Source organism: Oratosquilla oratoria, chromosome 27 (assembly GCF_046742065.1).
Source record: "Oratosquilla oratoria isolate Oo_2021 chromosome 27, ASM4674206v1, whole genome shotgun sequence".
Lineage (NCBI taxonomy): Eukaryota > Metazoa > Arthropoda > Malacostraca > Stomatopoda > Squillidae > Oratosquilla > Oratosquilla oratoria.
Window position 1 is genome coordinate 5,268,378 of NC_134803.1, and position 25,974 is coordinate 5,294,351.

Genomic DNA, 25,974 nt, shown 5'->3' on the forward strand with positions numbered 1-25,974 from the left:
CTTGGAACTAATCCATCACTCATTGCAAGGAGTAATTGGAAATCAGTTAAAAACATTAAGGTTGAATTAGAAGTCATCTTATATAAAAAATGACCATTTGCACATTCCAGTGATGGTTGTAGAAGAATCTGTTTTCCCAAGAGATTTACTGATAAGATTTGCAACTATGAGAAAAAAAGAGCATGGTCATATGTCCTGCTGAGTTAGGGAACTTCATAAAATCACAGTTAATCCCATTTTTAAATCAAACAGACTTAGAGCCAGTGACAGTAATCAAAAAATCTCTAGAAATAGGAAAGATAACAATTATATTTTAGATAGCGAGGCAGAGCAGTCCAGACCAACAGAAAATAAAGTCTCATATAGTGAACCCAACTCAGATGTTCAAGAAATCCCAGAAATTACTAATTCATCAACCACAAATAAAGCTTTGCTAATTGTGGAACCAATCCATCACTCATTGCAAGGAGTAACTGGAAATCTGTTAAAAACAATATGGTTGAATTAGAAGTCATCTTATATAAAAAAGAGCATTTGCAAATTTCAATGATAGTTGCAGAAGAATCTGTTTTCCCAGGAGATTTACCAAAAGGATTTGCAACTATGAGAAAAGAGAGCATGGTCATATGTCCTGCTGAGTTAAGGATCTTCGTGAAATCACAGTTAATCCCATTTTTAAATCAACCAGACTTAGAGCCAGTGATAGTAATAAAAAAATCTCTAGAAATAGGAATGATAATTATATTTTAGATAGCAAGGCAGAGCAGTCCAGATCAACAGAAAATAAAGTCTCATATGGTGAATCCAACTCAAATGTTCAAGAAATCCCAGAAATTACTAATTCATTAATTACAAATGAAGCTTTGCTAATTGTGGAAGGTGGTGTAATAAAGTCAACATTATTGCACTCCAGAGCAATTAACAGAGTAGAAATGCAGGTGAAAGGAGTCACTGTAGACTCTGAAATTTTAACCATCCCAGAATCAATTAGATTAACATACATATACCAAAGGCTTTTTCCCACTTACAAAAAAAAAAAAAGGGACATAAGTTAGGTAGGCATGGACTTAGTACAGTAAATTCAAAGGTTGAAGCAGTAAAGAATTTTCCAGTTTCAAACAAAGTAGAAAAAGTTAGAAGTTTCTTAGGATTGACAGGATATTATAGAAAATTTATCCAAGGATATGCTGACATTGCTAATCCATTAAGTTCTTTGTTGAGGAAGGACTCAAAGTTCATGTGGGGACCTGCACAACAACAAGCTTTTGACAAGTTGAGAGATAAACTTAAGAGTTCTCCAGTTCTCATATTTCCAGACTATGATAAAGAGTTCATTCTTTGTACTGATACATATGCCATAGGATTAGGAGGCATACTGATGCAAGAGAGAAATGGAACTTTGAAACCAATAGCTTACACATCTAGACTTTGTAATAGTACAGAAACTACTCTATAACAGAAAGAGAAACTTTAGCAGTGATATATTCATTAGAAAGTTTTAGAGATATTATACTGGGATATCCAGTGTGGACTGATCATACAGCTATTAAGAATTTATTCAAGCGTAAGAACCATAGGGGCAGACTAGCAAGGTGGTTTGTTATACAGTACTTCAATGTTACGTGGCTAGGTTTGAATGTATTCCAGGTAGAAAGAATGTTGCAGCACATACATACATACATACATATACCAAGGCTTTTTCCCCCTTCCAAGGGAGGTAGCCAAAAAGGGAAAGGCATAAAAACACTCCCACCCATTTCATCCCTAAATACACTCCACACCCCTCCCACCCTCCCTCTCATCTGAGCACCTCCTGGATGACGGGTCATCCCTGCACCCTGCCCACCGCCCTGGGTCAGAAGCAGTGTCATAAGACACAGCACATCCACAGCAAGGCCGCTTCATTTAATCGGCGACCCCCCCTCTCCGTCCCCCCTTGCATATAAGGAGAGGACGGGGAGAAATCCCTTCGGGCTGCGTCAAAATTTACTCACACATACTACCCCACCCCCCACCCCCCGCCCATTCCTCCTCATGCAATCACAACATCATCCATATACAACCATTCTCCACTCACCTCTGTCTTCCGTCCTCTCCCTTCCTTCCTCAACAGACATTCCCCTCTTCCCCAAAGCCCCCTTCACCCCATCCATCCACCTCATCCTAGGACGTCCCCTCATGTTCACTCCCTCCACATCTGCCTTCCATACCTCTTTTACTAGTCTTTCTTCACTCATTCTTTCCATGTGTCCAAACCATCCTAATATTCTTTCATCAACCCTATCTCCCAAATCCTTTTTCACCCCTGTTCTCCTCCTCACCTCCTCATTTCTCACTCTATCCAGCCTAGTAACCCCCACCATACTTCTCAGACACCTCATCTCAAACACATTCAAACTCCTTCTCTCTTCTTCTCTTATGTTCCACGTTTCTGCCCCATACAGTGCTGTTGGCACAATCACTCCTTCATACAGTCTCCTCTTCGCATCCATTCCCAAATGTCTATTCCTCATTACACTCTTTAATCCACCAAGGCATTTACTCACTTCTCTCAATCTACATTCTACCTCCACCTTCACTCCACCTTTTCCTGCTACACTTGCACCCAAGTATCTAAAACTATCCACTTCCTCCAGTCGCTCTCCCTTAATGTTCACTTCCAGTCTACTGCCACTTTCACCCCTTGTACATCTCATCACCTTACTTTTACCCACATTCATCTTTAGCTTTCTTCTATCACATACTCTCCCAAACTCTGCCACCAGCTTCCTCAATCCCTCCTCTGACCCTGCCACAAGCACAGTGTCGTCCGCAAACAACAGCTGGCTCACCTCCCACTTTTCTCCATTTTCTTTAACCATCTCCAATCCCTGACCCACTACCCTAGCATTCACCTCTCGCACCACCCCATCCATGTATAAGTTGAACAGCCAGGGCGACATAACGCATCCTTGACGAAGTCCCACCTTTACTTCAAACCACTCACTCTCTCCATTTCTAATCCTGACACAAGCTCTACTACTCTCATAAAAACTCTTGACAGCTCCCAAAAGCTTTCCTCCTATCCCATAAATCTGCATAACCTCCCACAGTGCCTTTCTGTCTACCCTATCATAAGCCTTTTCCAGATCCATAAAAGCCCAAAAAACATCCTTCCCCTTTCCTATAGCTTTCTCACATATCTGTCTTACCACAAAGATCTGATCTACACAACCTCTACCTGTCCTAAATCCACACTGTTCCTCACCAATTACTCCCTCTGTTCCTCTCCTAATCCTCTCAATTAAGATCCTCCCATAAGCCTTCTCTACTACACTTAACAGGCTAATTCCTCTGAAACTACTACATTCACACTTGTCCCCTTTTCCCTTGTAAAGAGGAACTATACAGGCACTTCTCCAGTCCTCCGGTACTCTACCCTCTCTCCAGCAAACATTAAATAACCTCACCAACCAGTCCACCATCACTGAACCTCCCTTTTTCAGACATTCTGCATGGCATCCATCCAGACCAGGTGCCTTACCTGCTTTCATCATCTTTACAACTGCCTTCACCTCATCCTTCCTTATTTCTCCTCCATTCTCCTCACTCATCACTCTCATTTTCTTCGCATTTCCCACTGCAGCTATCTTTCCTTCCCTATCCTCCTTCACATTTAGCAACTCCCTAAAATATTCTGCCCATCTTCCCCTTACTGCCATCTCTTCCATTATCATCTCTCCATCTGTACCTTTTACCTTTTCTTCCCTACTTGATTCGCCTCCTCTTCCTCTCTTAATTTCTTTCCAAAACATCTTTTTATTACTTTCAAAATTTTCTGTCATACTCCTACCCCATTTCACATCTGCTCTCCTCTTTGCCTCCTTTACCTTTTGCTTTACTTCTCTTTTCTTTTCTTTGTACGTCTCATATGACTCCCCCGTCCTCTTTTGTAACCAATCTGTGAATGCTCGCTTCTTCTCTTCTACAACCTTCTTTGTTTCCTCATCCCACCATTCACTACCCTTTCTTCTATTTCCCCCTGTCCTTCTTGTTCCACACACCATCCTTGCACACTTTAAGACTCCCTCCTTGAACCATCCCCATTCCTCCTCCACACCCATCTCTGCTCCATCCTTTACTCCCTCCCACTCCTCCTTCAGCAGCACATACACTTTCTAGAAACATTAGCCTACCAACAACAGGGTTGATCAATTTTGTCTGTAGTATAGATGAGTTAGTAACCTTAGATGAGGAAATGATAATAATGGAACAGAGGGATGATAAGACATGGAACTCATTTGTCCAGTATTTGATGAACTCAAGAAGAAATTCTCCAAAACTACCAAAAGAGTATAAGATAGAGGAATTTCATTTGACTTATGGACTTTTGTATAGAAAAACAGTTGTAAGTGGGAAAGATATTTCTAGAGGCCCAGTGAATCAGTTGGTAATACCATAAACTCTTGTACAAGAGGTATTGAAGTTACTTCATGACAGTGATACTTCACATCCAGGAAAGGTTAAAACTTATAGACAAGAACAACTTAAATACTTTTGACCAGATATGAAGAGATAGGCTACCTCCTGTGTAAAAGGAAAAAAGCCTGTTGTAAGAAGAGATATATATGATTATATAGAAAACTGTTTGAAATGTGCTAAGGTGAAAGGAAATACACAAAAACCTGCTCCATTTTATATATGCCATTCCGCAGAAACCTTGGGAAAGAGTTCACATAGATACATTAGTTACCTATGTCTGAGAATGGATATAAATATGTATTTGCTACCATTGATTATCTTTCAAGGTTTTGTATTTTACAACCCTTTCGAAATAAGCAGAAACAATTGCTCCAGTAATTTTCATGATCAGATTATCTGTAATTTCACTACACCTATGATCTTAGTTTCAGATAATGGAACCAAATTTAACAACAAAATCTTAGAAGAATTATGTAGATTATTTAAGATAGAAGATCAACATTTCAGTGAATCATCCTCAGAGCAATGAAGTTGTAGAGAGGTTAAATAAGAAAATTATTACATGTCTTAGAGGTATGATAAGTCCTCATTGTATAACTTGGGATACTTGGATTCCTTGTGTTAAATGTACTCTGAACAACCAAATTAACATAGCAACAGGTGAAACACCTCATTTTATTATTTTAGGGGAGGACAAATTTCTTTCTTATGAAATCTTGATTGGAGAGCAGAAACCTGTGTATATTATAGATGATTACATCTGAAATAGGATACATACATTTCAAGCTATACACCAAAGAGTAAGAGAACACATGCAGACACCAAAGCGAAAGGAAGTGCTGCGTTTGAGCATGCTTATCTAGCAGTTTGTCACTGAAAATGAAGGAAACCTGTTGTTATTGTATGTGATGAGTAGGCTATGGTACTCGAGTGACCGGTAAAAGCAATCCAGTTCTTGAAATAGGTATAGTTTTGGCATAATGGAGAAAGAGAAAGAAGAAAGAATAATAAATTAACCAACAAAGAGAGGACTGGATGTAAGCATACTGGAAAGTCTGAGAGGTGTCATCCCCAAAAATAATTTTTTTGATAGATACTCCAAGGATAAACCAAAGATGGGGAAATAACTTTTTTTTTCAGGGTTTAAAAAAAAAACAGGTAAAATAGGTAAAAGCTTAGATGTAGATAGAGAAATTTGATATAGTAATGCATTTAGAAATTGCGAAATAAATTACTTAATGGAAGAAATCATAGATTTTGTACTGGATTACCAAGCTGTACTTAGGGAATTGATTACTTTGCGTAAGAGTAATGAACAAACGATCAAAGAATTAAGTGACCTAAAGAATGAATTCAAAATCCTTAAAAAAGAAAATGATAGAATGAAAAATGAGGATAAAAATAAAAATGAAGAACTGAAAAAGGTCAAAGAGCAATTACAAGTAGTGACCGGAAAGGTGGAAAAGTCAATTAAAGAAACAGACCTCATTGAAATAAAAAATCAATGGAAACAAGAACAGGAAAATAAAAAAATATGTTTTAGAGAAATAATACAAAAGCAGATGGAGGAAAATACAAAAGAAACAGTTGTAAAAGTAATTAAAGAAAAGGAAAATTGGGTGAGAGATACAGTTGACAAAGGTAAGTGCATTGTGGTCCATGGTATCCAGGAAAAGCATGATATGTATAGCCTCTTCAGTACGGGCCAAAATCTCGCGGGCAGCATTATCTGCCAGACGTACGATGTGTCGTAATAATACTCGCATCATAAAATATAGTCACCGCTTATGTCGATCGTTCTCTCTTTCACCCGTGAATTTTGATAACCATAGAAAATGTGATGAAGACAGTTTAGAGAGTATGTCATTACGCAGGGGCAACTACAATAAATATAATCAAGACGCCGATATGGCAGCCTCGCGTATCCACTTGCTCCTCATGCCGCCTACGTATGCGGCACCGTATGGAAGGGGATAGATACCAGAGAGAAAAGGAGGAAAACAAAATAGCTAGGGAAATTCTGAAAGAAATAAAGGATGAAGGCAAAATTTCGATAAAGAAATCAATGAAATCAACAGGATAGGCAAATAGTCAAAAGAAAAACAACATAAACCTCTGAAAATAAAACTAAGAACTCAAATGATAGCAGAGGAGATATTATCGAAAGCTGTTAAATTGGCAAACAGCGAGAAATTCAAACATATATGGATAAAAAAAGAAATGAGTGATGAGGAAAGGAGAAAGACAAAGCTCTCAGAATTGAAGGCAATGATAGAAATGAGAAAAGAACAGAGACGGAAAAAAATGAGTTTTTTTTTTAGAGTGCTGGACTTAAAACTTAAAAAATACATACATACATATACCAAAGGCTTTTTCCCCCTTACATGGTGGGTAGCCAAAAAGAAAAGGGCAGAGAAACCACTCCCACCCATTCCATTCCCTACATATTCCACTCCCCTCCACCCTCCCTCTCATCTTGGCACCTCCTGGATGATGGGTCATCCCTGCATCCTGCCCACTGCCCTGGGTCAATAACAGTGTCGCAAGACACAGCACATCCACAGCAAGGCAGCTTCATAAATTCGGTGCCCCCCCCCTCTCCGTCCCCTCATGCTGAGTCAAATTTTTTCTCATACATACTTCCTCACCCCCCCATCCCCCACTCACTCCACCTCATGCATCACAGCATCATCCATACACAACCCTTCTCCATTCACCCCTATCTTCTGTCCTCTCCCATCCTTCCTCCACAGACATTCCTCTCTTTTGAAATGTCCCTTTCACCCCATCCATCCATCTCATCCTAGGATGCCCCCTCATATTCACTCCTTCCACCTCTGCCTTCCACACCTCTTTTACTAATCTTTCTTCACTCATTCTTTCCAGGTGTCCAAACCATCCTAAGACTCTTTCATCAACCCTATCTCCCATCTCCCTTTCTCCTCTTCACTTCCTCATTTCTCACTCGATCTAGCCTAGTAACCCCTATCATATTTCTCAGACATTTCATCTCAAACACATTCAAACTCCTCTTATGTTCCATGTTTCTGCCCCATACAGTGTTGTAATCACTCCTTCATATAACATCCTCTTAGCATCCATTCCCAGATGTCTATTTCTCATTACACTTTTTAATCCACCATGGCATTTACTTGCTTCTCTCAATCTATATTCTACCTCCAACCCCACTCCTCCCTTTCCTGCCACATTCGCATCCAAGTATCTAAAACTATCCACTTCCTCCAGTCTCTCACCCATAATGCTCACTTCCAGCCTGTTGTCACTCTCTCCCCTTGTACTCGCATCCAAGTATCTAAAACTATCCACTTCCTCCAGTCTCTCACCCTTAATGCTCACTTCCAGCCTGTTGTCACTCTCTTCCCTTGTACATCTCATTACCTTACTTTTGCCCACATTTATCTCCAGCTTCCTTCTTTCACACACCTTCTCAAACTCTGTCACTAACTTACCTCAATCCCTCCTCTGATCCTGCTACAAGAGCAGTGTCGTCAGCAAACAACAGCTGGCTTATTTCCCACTTTTCTCCATTTTCTTTAATCATCTCCAAACCCTGACCCACTACCCTTGCATTCACCTCTCGCACCACCCCATCCATATATAGATTGAACAGCCAGGGCGACATAACACATCCCTGACGAAGTCCCACCTACACCTCAAACCATTCACTCTCTCCATTTCTAATCCTAACACAAGCTCTACTACTCTTGTAAAAACTCTTGACTGCTCATAACAGCTTTCCTCCTATCCCATATATCTGCAGTACCTCCCACAGTGCCTTCCTGTCTACCCTGTCGTAAGCCTTTTCCTAATCCATCAAAGCCCAAAAAACATGCTTACCTTTTCCTATAGCTTTCTCACATATCTGTCTTACCACAAACATCTGATCTACACAACCCCTACCTGTCCTAAAACCACACTGTTCCTCACCAATTACTCCCTCTAATCCTCTCAATCAAGACCCTCCCATAAGCCTTCCCAACTACACTCAACAAGCTGATCCCTCTGTAACTACTACACTCACATTTGTCCCCCTTTCCTTTGTAAAGCGGAACTATACAGGCACTCCTCCAGTCCTCCGGCACTCTACCCTCTCTTAAACAAACATTAAATAACATCACCACCCAATCCACCATAACTGCACCTCCTTTCTTCATACATTCTGCATGTCATCCATCCAGACCAGGTGCCTTACCTACTCTCATCATCTTAACAGCTGCTTTCACTTCATCCTTCCCTATTTCTCCTCCATTTTCCTCACTCATCATTCATTTTCTTAGGGCTTCCCACTGCAACTACCTTTCCCTCCCTATCCTCCTTCACATTTAGCAACTCCCTAAAATACTCTGCCCACCTTCCTCTCACTGCCCTTTCTTCCATTATCATATCTCCATTTCCACCTTTTTCCTTTTCTTCTCTACTTGATTTGCCTCCTCTTTATCTTTTAATTCCCTTCCAAAACATCTTTTTATTGCTTTCAAAATTTTCTGTCATACTTTTTCCTCATTTCACATCTGCTCTCCTCTTTGCTTCCTTTATCTTATGCTTAACTTCCTTTCTCTTTACTTTGTATCTCTCATACGATTCCATGGTCCTAATTTGTAGCCAATCTATGAATGCCTGCTTCTTCTCTTCTACACCCTTCTTTGCTTCCTCATCCCACCACTTACTACCCTTCCTTCTATTTCCTCCCACCCTCCTGGATGTGGAGAGATACAAAAACGGGTCACTGCAAGCATAGCTCTCGTCCCGTAAAATACAACTAGGTAAATACACAATCATCGTGTCATTGAAGAGGAGGGAGGGCCAGCAATTGAGCTCCGACTTAGCACTTTATTGTTGGAATCAGGAAAAATGCCTTGTTATTATTATTTGGGATGTAGCGTTGTGTTCACAAATGACTGGTAAGGTATCTAGTCCAGTCCTTGAATAAGTATAGTTTTAGCACAAAATGGATAAAACAAAGTAGAAAAAAGAATCAACAAACCAACAAAGAGAGGATTAGATATGAGTAGAATGGAGTCACCACTGGGGTAATCCCTAAGAGAATGTGTATAAATATCACTCTGAAGACAACTCCGAGGTATGAAAGTAAAGTATTTTTGGTATTTAAGAGGGAAAGGGGAGAAATAGAAAAAATTATGGACATGGAAAGAGAAACTAGGATTTGCAGGGCACTAAAGAATCGAGACACCAACGACTTGGTAGTTGAATTGATTTAAAATTAGACCATAGAGGTTTGCAATTAGAGATGTCAAACTTACGCAGAACAAATGATGAGATAATAAGAGAATTAAACAATCTAAAAAGTGAACTATGATTAAAAGAGAAAATGAAAGGAAAATAAGGTTAAAAACAAAAATGAAGAACTGAAGAGGTCAAAGAACAATTACAAGCAGTAACCAAAAAGATGGGAGAATCAAAGAGACAGACCTTATTGAAATAAAAAATCAGTGGAAACAGGAATGTGAAAATCAAAAAATCTCTTTCAAAGAAATAGTAAAACAGCAGGTTGAAGAGAATGCAAAGGAAACAGTAATTTAGGTAATCAAATAAAAAGGAAAACTGGATGAGACACATTGGATGAAAAAGAAGTGGATTGTGGTTTGTGGTATCAAAGAAATACATAATGTACACAAATACCAAAGAGAAAACGAAGAGAAAGAAATTGAGAAGGAAATACTGAAAGCAGTTCAGGATGAGGGGCGAGAGTTGGAGAAGGAAATCGACAATGTGCATAGGATGGGTACATACTCTAAAGAAAAAATTATAGGCCAATGAAAATCAAACTAAGGACTCAAATGATAGCTGAAGAGATACTATCAAAAGTTCCAAAACTAGCAAACAGTGAAAATTACAAAAATGTGTGGATAAAAAAGGAAATGAATGATGAATATAGAAAGATAGGGCACTGAGAAATGGTGCTAAGGAAAAAATGAGAGATCAGAGACTGAAAAAATGAGTTTTTTGGAGAGTACTGGATCTGAGGCTAAAAAAATGGTACATCAGAAAAATGGAAACAAACCAAAAACGAGAAGAAAAGAAAAAATTAAAAGTGGCATACACAAACATGAACGGTAGGATTTCTGGATTAAATTAATTAAACAGCTATCTGTTAATAGAGAAACCAGACATAATGGGAATTGTGGAGAAATGCATCTTGCCCACTGCCCTGGGTCAGAAGTAGTGCAGCAAGACACAGCACATCCACAGCGAGGCCACTTCACTTGATCTTTGTCTGCTCATGTTTTTTTTTTTTGTTTTTTTTTAATAGAAAAAGTGAAGATGGGGGGAAATCCCTTTGGGCTGCATCAATTTCTTATTCACACACACTCCCTTCACCATCCCCCACCCCCTCCTTTCTATGCATCACAGCATCATCCATACACAACCATTCTTCATTCACTCTTATCTTCTGTCTTCTCCCACCCTTCCTCAACAGACCTTCCCCTTTCCCAATGCCCCTTTTATCCCATTCCATCTCATCCCTGGTCTTCCCTTCATGCTCACTCCTTCCACACCTCTTTTACTCATCTTTCTTCACCCATTCTTTCCATATGTCCAAACCATCCCAATACATGGTGAGAAAAGGTATACTCAAAGAAGTGGTAAAGGAGAGTTTCAAGGAATAATACAGGAGGGATAGACATAGTACAAAAGTAAATAATAATAATAATATTTTGGTGCTTTATATTACTGAACACCAGTTCTTCAGTTGAATTCATGAGTGCTCACATTACGATAAGAATGAATATTGGATCATACTAAAAAATATCATATTCTATATGCCTCATTTAAAACATTTCGTGTGGTATTATATGCTTGAGAAAATAATAAACTTTTAAAGTGGGTCTTACAACTAGCAAATGTTGACTGCTGCTTTACCCTAACTGGCAGTGAGGAGCAGCGTAAGCAAAAGATCTCTCAGCAAAAGCTCTCTCGTTTACTGCCCTTGGTTCATAAAGTCTGTGTCTTCACTGGTCTGCAAAGACATCTATGTTTCAGTCTCGGGTCTGGATGTCATGTCAACAATATACTTAGGTTGCTTGAACATTATGGCCTTAGAAACTAACAATCAGACTTTAACTCTATGCAAGCTGTTACATGGAGCCAGTGCAACTCGATCAGGTAACATGTAGTTAGAGTTCTTGGAGGAAGTGAAAATATGAATCTGGCACCCTTATTTAGAATGGTCTGGATTTTCTTCAATAAGTAGTTGGGCAGTCCCAAAAATAAAGAATTGCAATAGTCAACATGAGACATAATAAGAGAATACACAACTCCAATGAGAGTATATTTAGATACTTCCTCAGAGCATAAAGACTCCTTATATGGTAATTACAAGTTTTAAACTAGATTATTTATGTGATGTATGGAGCAGAAACATGGAACATAAGAGAGGAAGAGAGAAGGAGTTTGAATGTGTTTGAGATGAGGTGTCTGAGAAGTATGATGGGGGTTACTAGGCTGGATAAAGTGAGAAATGAGGAGGTGAGGAGGAGAACAGGGGTGGAAAGGGAGTTGGGAGATAGGGTTGATGAAAGAGAATTCCAAAGAATTCTATAGTTACATTAGAGATAAAAAGGTTGTTAGGAATCACATTGGTCCACTATTATCTGCTGACGGTCAACTTGAATATTCAAATGAAGGAATGTGTAATATCTTAAACAATTATTTTAGCTCAGTATTCGTAAACGAAACACCTCAAAGTGAATTCCAAACTGAAACCTGTGAAAAGTCTGGGGTACTTACTCACTACGGTAAATATAACAAAAGAAAAAATTAAAAGGTGTATAGACAAACTCAAAATTAATAAAACACCAGGGCCTGACGGTTGGCATCCAAGAATCTTAAAGGAAATGAAAAATGAGATTGTTGTTCCATTAGAAATTATTTTCAAGAAATCCATCATATCTGGAGATGTCCCAAGAGAATGGAAGCTAGCTAACATTACTCCCATATTCAAAAAAGGTGACAAAAAGAAACCAAATAACTATAGGCCTATAAGTTTGACTTCAATCGTAGGAAAAATAATGGAAACTATCATCAGAGATGCTATCGAACATCATTTAGAAAGTAACCGTTTGATAAATGATAGCCAGCATGGTTTCAAACGGAAACGTTCTTGCGTGACTAACTTACTAGAATTCTACAACACAGTTATCTCAAATTATGACAAAAGAAACAATATAGATTTAATATATCTAGACTTTGCAAAAGCTTTTGATACCGTCCCACACGAAAGACTACTTACTAAATTAGCTTTGCATGGAATAAGTGGTAGCCTATTAGGTTGGACTAGTAATTGGTTGAATGGTCGAAAACAGAGAGTTGTTTTAAATGGAAAAACTTCTGGATGGAAAAGTGTTGCAAGTGGAGTTCCTCAGGGTTCCGTTCTTGGGCCACTTCTATTCATAGTATATATAAATGATATAGACCATGGACTAAAATCTACTGTTTCCAAATTTGCTGATGATACAAAACTGTGCGGAGTGGCAAATGATCACTCAAACCAATTACATATTCAAGAAGATTTAGATCAATTACAGCAATGGTCTGAAAAGTGGCTAATGAAATTTAACACAAGTAAATGCAAGGTAATGCACATAGGTAAAAATAACAGTAAGTACGATTACAAGTTATTTGGTAATTCGTTAACAAAAGTGGATAGTGAAAAAGATCTCGGCGTAATTATCAGTAACGACCTCAAATCATCCAAACAGTGTATTTCAGCCTCTGAGAAAGCAAATAAGATTCTGGGACTGATTGCGCGATCTTTTGATTTCAAAAGTCCATCACTCATTAACAAGCTATATAAATCGTTAGTTCGTCCACATTTGGAATATGCTGTTTCTGTATGGTCACCGAATCTCATTAAAGACATTGACAGACTGGAAAAAGTACAACGGCGAGCCACAAAACTGATTCCAAATACCAAAAATAAATCATACGAAAATCGACTAAAACACATGAATCTGTTTTCCCTAAAAAAGCGTAGACTCAGAGGTGACTTGATACAGGTCTTTAAGATTTTAAAGGGAATTGACATCAAAAGTGACCAAATTTTCACATTGAATGAGAATCAGACAAGAAACAATGGTCTCAAACTATCCGGAAATAGATTCAATTTGGAAGTAGGTAGAAACAACTTTGCCAACCGTGTAGTAAATGAATGGAATAAACTTCCTGCACAGGTAGTGCAATGTAGTTCAGTTCGAAGCTTTAAGAATCAGTTAGATAAATACCTAAGTAAGATGCTGTAATGATTATAATTTATCTTATATTATTTGCTTTTGTTTTGTTATCATTTGTCTGTCTGATTTTCATTTATTATTAGTTATATGTCAATATATTATTATTTACTAATTACCTGTTTGTTTATTATTTAACTATACCTATGCATTTACTTATGTATTTTATTTGTTATTTACATTATTATAGTTTTTATTTATTGTTTTATTATTAATATGATTTTTTTTTTCGCATCCGACCTAGATATGGATCAAAAGGTCTCCTGTCGGCATGCTCCGCCTTTGTAATCCTTTGTAATCCTTTGTATTAGGATGGTTTGGACACATGGAAAGAATGAGTGAGGAAAGACTGGTGAAGGAGGTATGGAGGGCAGATGTGGAGGGAGTGAACATGAGGGGACATCCTAGGATGAGGTGGATGGATGGGGTGAAGGGGGCTTTGGGGAAGAGGGGAATGTCTGCTAAGGAAGGACGGGAGAGGACAGAAGACAGGGGTGAATGGAGAGTGGTTGTATATGGATGATATTGTAATGCATGAGGTGGAATGGGTGGGGGATGGGGGGTGAGGTAGTATGTGTGAGCAAATTTTGATGCAGCCCGAAGGGATTTCTCCCTGTCTTCTCCTTTTTGCTGTGAATGTGCTGTGACTTGCGACACTGCCTTTGACCCAGGGCAGTGGACACGGTGCAGGGATGACCCGTCATCCAGGAGGTGTTAAGATGGGAGGGAGGGTGGAGGGGAGTGGAGTGTATTTAGGGATGAAATGGGTGGGAATGATTTTATGCCTTTTTCTTTTTGGTTACCTCCCTTGTAAGGGGGGAAAAAAGCCTTGGTATATGTATGATGTAAAATTCAGGCTGGAATAAAATATCATCCCCATGTTTTTTACTGATGGATTGTGATACAATCCTAGGTCTCCCAGATCCAGGACACCGAACTCAGTCTCAATGTCAACACTAAGACTACATTTGACAAGAAGAATGTCTGTCTTGCTCTCATTTTGCTTGAGTTTTCTCATAAACATCCAGACTTTTATATCATGCAGAAGGGTAATTATTTTTCCCTTAATGTCAGCTACATCATTGATCTCAATGTATATTTGTGTGTCATCTGCATAGAAGTGATACTGCACACTATGAGCGTCTAACAGGTCTACCAAACTGTTGCATATAAAATGAAAAGTATTGGACTGAGGATAGACCCCTGGGGTACACTGAATTGCAAGGGTTTAAGTTCTGATAGAGACTGTCCAATGACAACATGCTGAAAGCAACCTGTTAGCTATGGATCCTACATAAGGCAGTTTCTGTAGAGTACAGTTCTCTGTATGGAAATTGGTACTTAGTTAATATTCCAGCTTCCTCCATAAAAATATACAGTTGGTCAAATATTATATGTTCAACAATTTCAGATAGGAAAGTAATGTTTGAAATTGGACAATTTTTTTTTTTCTTCATTATCAAGGCCTTTTTTTTTCTTCATTATCAAGGCCTTTTAAGCTGTGAATGTAGGAGAGCCAGTTTTTCAGATTTCACAAAAACACAATCAGCAAAATATTGATTTACTAATAGAGACACAAATAGAACTGTGAATTTATATACCCTTGCAATTTTTTAAATATGAATAGGATCTGATCGACATTAAGTCTTATTTAGCCTCCTAATGCATTCTTTAATGCTCTGTTCATCTACAGGATGATATTCATAGAACATTATTGGAGGAGGATTTCTGATGGTTGGAGCCTGTATATAGTTCTTCCATTTGGCTTGCAGTCATGCTCCTCTCTAATTTGAATAATTTTTGATTGAAAGAATTCCATATATTCTGATGCGAGCTGGTTGTCAGAACATAGAGGTTGGCAGTGAGGCCGGATCTGTACCTCTCATCAAGGTACGAACCAAAGAAGCTAACTTTCTTTGGTCTCCCCCACAAGAAGTCTATTTGTTTTGATAGAACTCCACCTTATGCTCCTGAACATGACCCACAACTGCTCTATGTGCAATAGCAAATTCAGACCTACTAGAATCCATTCCAAGATGGTGCCACTGTTGTTCTGCTCTTCTATGCTGCCTGCAGAGAGAGGCTATGGTATGATTGTACCAAGGAGACTCTGCCTTGACAAGAATCTGCTTTGTTATCAATGGGAAGTGTTGCTCCTCAACTGCTTTGAGAGATCTATTATAATGCATGGTCAGACCTTCAGCTGAAGGATCCAGGATATTTGTCACATTCAGGCATGATTCAATTTCACTTGAGATGTTGTCTTGGTCAACATTTCTGTAGTTACAAAAAATAATGGATTTCTTAGCTGCTCTTTGTCTTACCATCCTCAAGCCAAATGTAACCAAGGCATGATCAGATATAAGGCTATCAATAGGCATAACCTCCACATCGACCACACAATCTACTCCAACTGGTGATAAAACTAAATCTAGGGTATTTACCTAGTTGTATTACATGGGAAGGGAGCTATGCTCATGGTGACCTGTCTTTGTATCTTTCAGCATCAAGTTTATTCTTAAAATCTTGAATAGTATTTGCACACACAGTTTCTTTATCTAAGTTATTCCATATATCCAGCACTCTGTGTGGGAAGCTATTTTTTTTCTGATCTCTTCTTTGGTTATCCTTTTTGAGTTTCTTTTCATGACCTCTTGTTTCTCCATTGTCATTTTTTAGTAAATCATTCATCAAGGATTTCCATTCTTTTTATGATTCTAAATATAGTCAGTAGATCACCTCTTTCTCTTCTCTGCTCTAGTGTTGGTCTAATCAATGTAACTAATATTTTTTTAATCATTTCTTCATCCGAGTAGTCAAATGTCACTTCCATTGACCTTAATAGGTTGTAGGTTTCACCGACTATTTTGTTTATATGTTTATCCGGTGTCATGCCTTTGCTGATTATTACTCCAAGGTCCCTTTCCGAGTGCACTTTTTTTTTCTTCTTCACCAATTTTGTAATTTTGTGAAATTCTGTTTTTGCTTTTTCCAAACTCCATTATGCTACTTTTCTTGATATTGAAGTTCACTTCCCACTTTTGAGTCCATTTCCAGATTTTGTCCAGGTCTGATTGTAATGAATCACAGTCCTCTTCTGTTCTTACTTTCTTAAATATTTTTGCATCATCTGTGAAGAATTTCATATAACATTCAACTCCTTCATCCATGTCATTTCTGTACATGGCAAACATGATTGGAGCCAGCACTGACCCTTGTGGAACACCACTTATCATTTCTTCCCATTTCCAGTATTTGTCTCTAATTACTACCCTCATTTTTCTCCCAGTCAGGAAATCTTCCATCCATTCTAATAAATTACCTGTGATGCCACCTATTGATTCTAATTTTCTTATTAATTTCTTGTGTGGTACTTTGTCAAATGCCTTTAGTAAGTCTAGATAGGCAGTCTGCCCATCCATCTCTCTAATCTATTATATCTATTAGTCTCAAGTAGAAGCAGATTAGGTTTGTTGTACATGATCTTCCTTGTCTAAATCCAAATTGGTTTGGGTTTAGTATAGATTTTTCTTCCAGGTGTTTAACCCATCTACTTTTGATCACTTTTTCACATATTTTAGCTACTGTGCTTGTTAGGGAGACCGGTCTGTAGTTAGTTGGATTTTCCTTGTTTCCTCCTTTATATATTGGTACAATGTTTGCATTTTTCCAGTCTTGTGGTACCTTTCCTTCTTTGAGCGAGCATTTGATTATAGTGTGTATTTTATCTGTTAATTCCTCTACGCATTCCTTCAGTATCCAATTTGCAATTCCATCCAGACCATGCAATTTTCTAACATCAATTTTTGTTGTTGTTGTTGCTCATTTCCTTCTTTGTTACAGTTATTTCCTTCATTGGGGGGATTTCTGTCTCTCTATTCCCTCACAGTTAGGTGTGTTCTCAATTGTGAATACCAATTTGAAGTGGTTGCTCATAACTTCTGCCATTTCTTGTTCTTCTGTGTATTCATAACTTCCTTGGCGCAGCTTTTCTATTGTTTGTTTTTTAGTTTACTGGTCACATATCTGTAAAATAGTTTCGGTTGTTTCTTGCATTTTTCTATTATTTCTTTTTCATAATTTCTCTTTTCTTCTCTGCATATTTTTACATAATTGTTTCTTAGTTTGATGTATATTTGCCATTTGCTATTTTTTTTTGTCTTTTTTTCCATTTTTCCAGGATTTGTCTCTTTTATCCTTGGCTTCACTACATTTTTTGTTGTACCAGTTCTTTATGTATATTCATTCTTGCTTTTGTTGTGGAACATATTTGATCACACCCTCATTATAAATTTCTTTTAGTATATTCCATTTCTCTTCCATCCTCGTTTCTTCATATAGGAATTTTTTTTCCCAGTTTGCATTACGATAGAATTTTTTAAGTTTCTCAAAATTTGTTTTGTTGTACATTGGTCTTCCTATTCTATGCTTCTCATTTCTTCTTAAGTCTATTTATTCCTTTAGCTCAAATTCTATTAGTACATGGTCACTCTTTCCTATTGGTGTTTTGTAATCTATTCTGTCTACAATTTCAGATTCTGATGTAAGTATCAAATCCAGTCTCGAAGATTCCCCATTGTTTCTGTATCTGGTATTTTCCTTTATCCATTGAGTCATTGTGTATTCAATGGTCATATCGAGTAGCATGCTGCCCCATATGTCCTCTCCACCCCTTACTATCATTTCTTCCCAACATGTTTCTTTTGAATTAAAATCACCCATAATTACTATATTTCCTCTTTCTTTCAGAATATCAGTTCAAGTTTAGTATCTTCTAGCAATTTGGAATGATCATGTTCTGTTCAGGCCTGTGTTTTAGAGGGCACATACACTACTACAAATTTTCTACTTTTCATGTAGTTGTTTTCTATTTTTATCATGATTGCCTCTACATTGTTTTTTCCTTCTGCTAACTTTGTCACATTTAAGTCTTTCTTGGTCAGAAATAGTACTCCCTCCTTGTTTTTCCTTTCTATTCTTCATCCAGCAGTTGTATAGACCTTGTCCCTTAGTGTTAGGTGGTAGATTCCCTTTTAATTTAGTTTCTACTATTCCCATTATGTCCGGCTTTTCTGATGCCAGGTAATCATTTAGTTCATTCAGTCCTGAGATCATTCCATCTATGTTGGTATAAGCTCATTTAAAAAAAATTCTTTCTCGTCTTTTTCTGTCTGCTTTGTTTCCTTTTTGTGATATACCATTTTCTCAGCCTCAAAAAATTCTTTTCAGTCTCGGTTCTTTTTTCATTTGTTTCATTTCTGAGCTTCTTTTCTTTTCTTCACTCATTTCTTTCTTTATCCATGCGTTTTGTGATTTTCATTATTTGCTAGTTTCGCTGTTCTGGATAGTATTTCCTCTGCTATCATTTGTGACCTAAGTTTTACTTTTAGTGGCCTATATTGTTTTTCTTTTGAGTATCTACCTATTCTATGTGTTTCCTCGATTTCTTTATCCAGGGTTTGATCCTCCTCTTGAATCTCCTTCAGAATCTCTTTTTCCTCTCTTTCTCTCTAATGCCTAGGAACATCTTGCTTTTCTTTAATACTTTAGATCACAATTGATCTTTTGTTGTCCACTATATTCCTAACAAAATTTCCTTTCTCTTTAATCACTTGGATTATCATTTCCTTCTCATTCTCCTTAACTTGTTGTTCCACTATTTCCTTAAAAGATAATTTTTGACTTTCCTGTTCCACCTTCCACTGTTTCTTTATTTCTTGAAAGTCATTTTCTTTAATATTTTCTTCCACTTTCTCAGTCACTGCCTGTATTTGATCCTTCATCTCTTTCTTTAATGCCTCATTCCTATTCATATCTTCCTTTTTCAGTCTTATATTTTCTCCCTTTATCCTATTCGGTTCCACTTTCAATTAATCTATTTCCCTATTATTTTCTTCAATGGCTTTTCTTAATATGGCTACTTCCTTATATATACTTTTGCATTCACTTTTCAGTTCAATTATTTCATCTAATAATTAATTTATTTCTCTATTTCTTATAATATTTTTAAACCTGGGTTCTCTATCTGTGTCTAGCCCTCTATATATATTACTATTTTCTCTATTAAATCCCAAGAAGACACCTCTATCAACCCTTTGGTACATCTTTGGGGTCATCCAGACATTTTTTTTTTTTTTTTTTTTAATTACATCAAGTGGGGACTCTATTGTACTTAAGTCAAGACGTCGCTTTGCAGTTTCCTTATCACTAAATTCTTCGTTTATTTCATCCATTGTTGTTACTGATCATGCGAATATAATAATTGAACAACGACACAAAAACTACATTTTTGGTCACATTAACTATGATACTCCCTTCCCATATGTAAACAACCAGGCAGCTGTCGGTTGGTTCCAAAATAGTTTGTCATCAACTCGCTAAATAGCGGTACGGAGCGTATTTTGGGACATCCTTCTTCGATTGTTGCTCGTGTGGCCCAACATGTGTGGAGGGTTGGATACATAATTGTGGAAATTGTTAATATCCAGTAACTCTAAAAATTCAGAATAATATGGCTTGGATAATGGGTCATCCAACCAATAATTAAAATCTCCACTGATAATTTTCCCACCAACATCCAGCAGGGTATCTAACAAGTAACTAAATTCCTCTAAAAAAGTCCTATTAGTCCCTGGATGACCAAGATGGTAGACAACAATCAAATGTACTGTCTCACTGTGGGATGTAAATTTTGCTCTCATGATCTCAAAGACAGTAAACTGCTGGGCTATCTCTTTCTGCCTCTCATAGTGAGAGCAGTAAAGTGAATAATAGCTACACCACCCCCAGCTTCTATGAGTCTTGGAACATGAAAAACTAAACAGGATCCCTGGAGGACAGCCTACACAACCCCAAAGTCAGTTGGAAGCAACCAGGTCTCTGTTTAACATAGTATATCAAGACCAAATTCATTAAGAGTTTCAACAACATATGTAACTTTGTTACGTACTGATCAAATATTCAGTAGATCAACTTTCAAAGAGTTGGCTAAGACTGACATATTTTTTGAACAAGCAAAATTCTTATTTTCTATTATTTTCCTCTACCCCGCCTGGGGTGTTGGCTGTATGTTATTGTGGCAAAGTAGCATGCAGTTGATACTTTAGGGTCTATATGGGGTGCCCCTATGGACCAGAGCCACACATCATTTTGTCTGTGATAGAGGAGAACTCTATTCATAGAGAAATGATGACACTTTTATACTATGACTGTCCCTCCCTTATACTGTCCCCCAACCCCTTGTTGCTGTCCTGTACAATTTCTCTGAATATTCATTTCCTTTTTTTGCCTACCCTGTGATGGGGGGAAGAGAATGCTACCACCAAGTCTTTCCACTCGAGTCGTAAGAGGCGACAAAAAACGGGACGGGGGATGGGATTAGGAGTCCTACTACCTGTAGCCCCAAATGGGACATAACAAAAAAAAGTAAAAGCATAAGAGGGTCTGGGAGTTTTCCAACCAGTACCCTAAGGTTTGGGTCTTTTAATTTGCGTGGATGTGGTACAGATGAGAGGAAAAGGGAAGAGATGGGCAGTATGTTTGTAAGAAGAAAGATGGATGTGCTGGCTTTGAGTGAAACTAAAATGAAGGAGAAGGGTGAGTGTGAGTTTGGGAGTGTAGCTGGGAGGTACTCAGGAGTGAAGAGGGGACGAGAGAGAGAAGGGGTGGCTATACTAGTAAGTGAAGAGATAAGTAAGTGTGTAGTGGAGTGGAAAGAGGTTTCATCAAGGTTCATGTGAATGAAGGCGAAACTGGGGAGATGTGGGTTTTTGTAAGTGCATATGGGCCTGGTAGTGAGAAGAGCGTAGAGGAAAGGGAGGCTTTTTGGGTAGATATAAATGAGTGCATAGAGGGATCAGGGAGAAATGTCAATGTAATTGTATTGGGAGACCTGAATGCTAGGGTAGAAAATGAACCAATTGATGGAGTGATTGGGAAGTATGGAGTTCCAGGTAAAAATTGTAGTGGGGAATTGATGGTGGAGACATGTCTTGAGAGTTGATAATAGCAAATACAGTGTTTAGGAAGAAAGTCAAGCATAAGTACACACGGGAGAGGGTGGTGGATGGAAGGGCGGCAGATAGAGTGTTAATGGAGTATATAGTGGTGACCAGGAGTATGGTAGGAAGAGTTAAGGATGTACATGTTCTAAGGGGAGAGAGTGGGGGAATATCGGATAATTTTCTGGTGGAAGGTAAACTGAGAGTAGAGAATAGGTGGAGAAAGAAAAAAAGGGCAGAAGGTAGGGAGGTACTTAAGAGTGAACTGCTTAAATGAGAAAGAAAAGGAGAATGAGTAAGAAGAAGCTGAGAAAATAGGAGGGAGTGAAGGATAGAGTAGAGCTAGGAGTGGAGGAGGAATGGGGATGGTTCAAGGAGGGCGTCATAAGGTGTGCAAAGATGGTGTGTGGAACAAGGAGGGTGGGAGGAAATAGAAGGAAGGGTAGTGAGTGGTGGGATGAGGAAGCAAAGAAGGGTGTAGAAGAGAAGAAACAGGCATTCATAGAGTAGCTACAAATTAGGAGGGAATCGTATGAAAGGTACAAAGTAAAGAGAAGGGAAGTTAAGCATAAGATAAAGGAAGCAAAGAGGAGAGCAGATGTGAAATGGGGAAAGAGTATGATAGAAAATTTTGAAAGTAATAAAAAGATGTTTTGGAAAGAAATTAAAAGAGGAAGAGGAGGCGAATCAAGTAGAGAAGAAAAGGTAAAAGGTGCAGATGGAGAGATGATAATGGAAGAGAGGGCAGTGAGAGGAAGGTGGGCAGAGTATTTTAGGAAGTTGCTAAAAGTGATGGAGGATAGGGCGGGAAAGGTAGTAGCAGTGGGAAGCGCTAAGAAAATGAGTGTGATGAGTGAGGAAAATGGAGGAGAAATAGTGAAAGATGAAGTGAAAGCAGCTGATAAGATGATGAGAGCAGGTAAGGCACCTGGTCTGGATGGATGTCATGCAGAATGTCTGAAGAAAGGAGGTACAGTTATGGTGGACTGGGTGGTGAGGTTATTTAATGCTCCTTTAAGAGAGGGTCGAGTGCCGGAGGACTGGAGGAGTGCCTGTATAGTTCCGCTTTACAAGGGAAAGGGGGACAAGTGTGAGTGTAGTAGTTTAAGAGGGATCAGCGTGTTGAGTGTAGTTGGGAAGGCTTATGGGAGGGTCTTAATTGAGAGGATTAGGAGAGGAACAGAGGGAGTAATTGGTGAGGAACAGTGTGGTTTTAGGACAGGAAGGGGTTGTGTAGATCAGATTTTTGTGGTAAGACATATGTGAGAAAGCTATAGGAAAAGATAAGGATTTTGTTTGGGCTTTTATGGATCTGGAAAAGCCTTATGACAGGGTAGACAGGAAGGCACTGTGGGAGGTACTGCAGATATATGGGATAGGAGGAAAGCTGTTAAGAGCAGTCAAGAGTTTTTTATTATAGTAAAGCTTGTCTTCGGATTAGAAATGGAGAGAGTGAATGGTTTGAGGTAAAGGTGGGACTTCGTCAGGTGTGTGTTATGTTGTCCTGGCTGTTCAATCTATTCATGGATGGGGTGGTGCAAGAGGTGAATGCAAGGGTAGTGGGTTGGAGATGATTAAAGAAAATGGAGAAAAGTGGGAGGTGAGCCAGTTGTTGTTTGCTGATGACATTGCGCTTGTAGCAGGATCAGAGGAGGGATTAAGGAAGTTAGTGACAGAGTTTGAGAAGATGTGTGAATGAAGGAAGCTAAAGATAAATGTGGGCAAAAGTAAGGTGATGTGATGTACAAGGGGAGTGACAGCAGGCTGGAAGTGAGCATTAAGGGTGAGAGACTGGAGGAAGTGGATAGTTTTAGATACTTGGATGCGAATGTGGCAGGAAAGGGAGGAGTTGGGGTGGAGGTAGAATATAGATTAAGAGAAGTGGATTAAAAAGTGTAATGAGAAATAGAAATCTGGGAATGGATGCTAAGAGGAGGTTATATGGATCAAAAGGTCTCCTGTCGGCATGCTTTGCCTTTGTAATATGATGGAGTGATTGTGCCAACAGCACTGTATAGGGCAGAAACATGGAACATAAGAAAGGAAGAGAGGAGTTTGAATGTGTTCGAGATGAAATCTCTGAGAAGTATGATAGGGGTTACTAGGCTAGATAGTGAGAAATGAGGAGGTAAGGAGGAGAACAGGGGTGGAAAGGGAGCTGGGAGATAGGGTTGATGGAAGAGTATTAGGATGATTTGGACACATGGAAAGAACGAGTGAAGAAAGATTGGTAAAAGAGGTGTGAAAGGCAGAATGGAAGGAGTGAATATGAGAGGGCGTCCTAGGATGAGATGGATGGATGGGGTGAAAGGGGCATTACAAAAGAGAAGAATGTCTGTTGAGGAAGGACAGGAGAGGACAGAAGATAGGGGTGAATAGAGAAGGGTTGTGTATGGATGATGCTGTGATGCATGAGAGGGAGTGGGTGGGGGATGGGGGGTGAGGAAGTATGTATGAGAAAAAATTTGGCACAGCCCAAAGGGATTTCTCCCCGTCTTCTCCTTCTCTGCATGAGGGGATGGAGAGGGGAGGGGGGGTCGCCGAATTTATGAAGTGGCCTTGCTGTGGACGTGCTGTGTCTTGCGACACTGCTTCTGACCCAGGGCAATGGACAGCATGCAGGGATGACCCAGCATCCAGGAGGTGCCAAGATAAGAGGGAGGGAGGAGGGTGGAGGGGAGTGGAATATGTAGGGAATAGAATGGGTGGGAGTGGTTTCTATGCCTTTTTCTTTTTGGCTACCTACCGTGTAAGGAGGAAGCCTTTGGTATATGTATGTATTTCCCTTTGATGAGAAATCATCACAGGACAGGAAAAACTGGTAGCAAAATGATCTACAAGTGATGTTTGATTCTCCAGGGGAAAACAATTTGCACCCTGAGGTTTTTTTTTTTTTTTTGGTACATGATTTTGAATCATGATCTCCAGCACAGAGAGCATATACTGGTCTGCTGTCTCTCTTAGGACAATCAGCTGACTCATGTCAAAAACCTTGATAATGACCACATTTTGTAACCCACAAGCGATTGTAGGCTTTGCATCAGTTAAAACCCACATAGATATAGCACTCTAACACAGACAAATGATGTGTGGTTCCAGTCTGTAGGGGTGCCCCAAAGGAGCCCCTAAAGCATTGGCTGCATGCTACTATGCAATTTATACTGCATAATAACATGCATTCAACACCCCAGTGTGGGTATTAAGGGGGTACGCGACACCTGGAGGTCATTTTCTAAAATATTTAGAGTAAAGAGCTGAAACTTCTCAGGTAAATAGGTATCCATATTGCCTACATTTTAGGTGAAGCAGAATGATGTATGTACACATGTACGTATACCAGTAGCGACATTTAAAAGTGCACAGCACCATAATACGTGGACCAATTTGTTTTATATTTTGGCTATGATTAGTCAGTAGGCACACCTAGGGCCGGTCATTGAGTAATTGAACAATTTCCTTTATACTTTTGCATACAGGCATTTCAATTTTAATGGCTGACAAAAATCGTGAAAAATACAATTTTTTTGCTCGTTTCCATTATTACTCCGAACTCTTTCATCCTATTCAAAATATTCGAATGATCGGCCCTAGCAGTTACTAAAAGTTATATACCCTGTAAGTTTCATCTAAATCTAATGTATATTAGATTTTTTATGATTAAAAAAAAGTAGAAAAATATCGAACGGAGATATGGCAACTTGAAATATGAATATATCTGTAACTTGCTTATAGTTTCACCAATTTGACTGATTTTTTCATGGCTTAATTCTTATTATATAATAAGTAAGTACAGTAAAAATTATCAACATATTTTAATTATTAGTACTTTAAATACTGAAAAACTAAAGTATAAGTATGTCACAGTAGTGACGACGCACAGACGACAACATCATATAATTTGCTTTTTTTGCACCTTTGGCGGTTTCTTCATATAAAACCTCTCTGCTGGGGGTCTTCAGGGTATCTAAATCATTGGAAAGAGGTTTATTTTCCAGTAGTGGGCGCCTTCTCTTTCCTCATCAGATTCCCCTCGCCAATCTATGTTGGTAGGGCACACCCTCCAGCATCATATGATGTCCCTTCTTCTTTCTTCTTCCTGTATAGCCTTGATCTTTTTCCTCTTGCTTTCTTCTTTGGATTTAATCTTCCTCTTTGAATTGTTTAGTCTAATGTTGTCCTTTACCTCTGTCACCGTCACAGAGGTGCAGGTGAGGGCGGTGGTGGAGTGAGAGGTGGTGAGATCT

The 25,974-nt window shown here is 38.7% G+C and overlaps 1 protein-coding gene across 2 annotated transcripts in view; it reads right to left on the reverse strand.

Moving 5' to 3' along the window:
- Positions 1 to 25,974, reverse strand: part of TfIIEalpha (transcription factor IIEalpha) — a 76,957-nt gene that overhangs the window by 40,604 nt on the left and 10,379 nt on the right. The window lies entirely within an intron of this gene.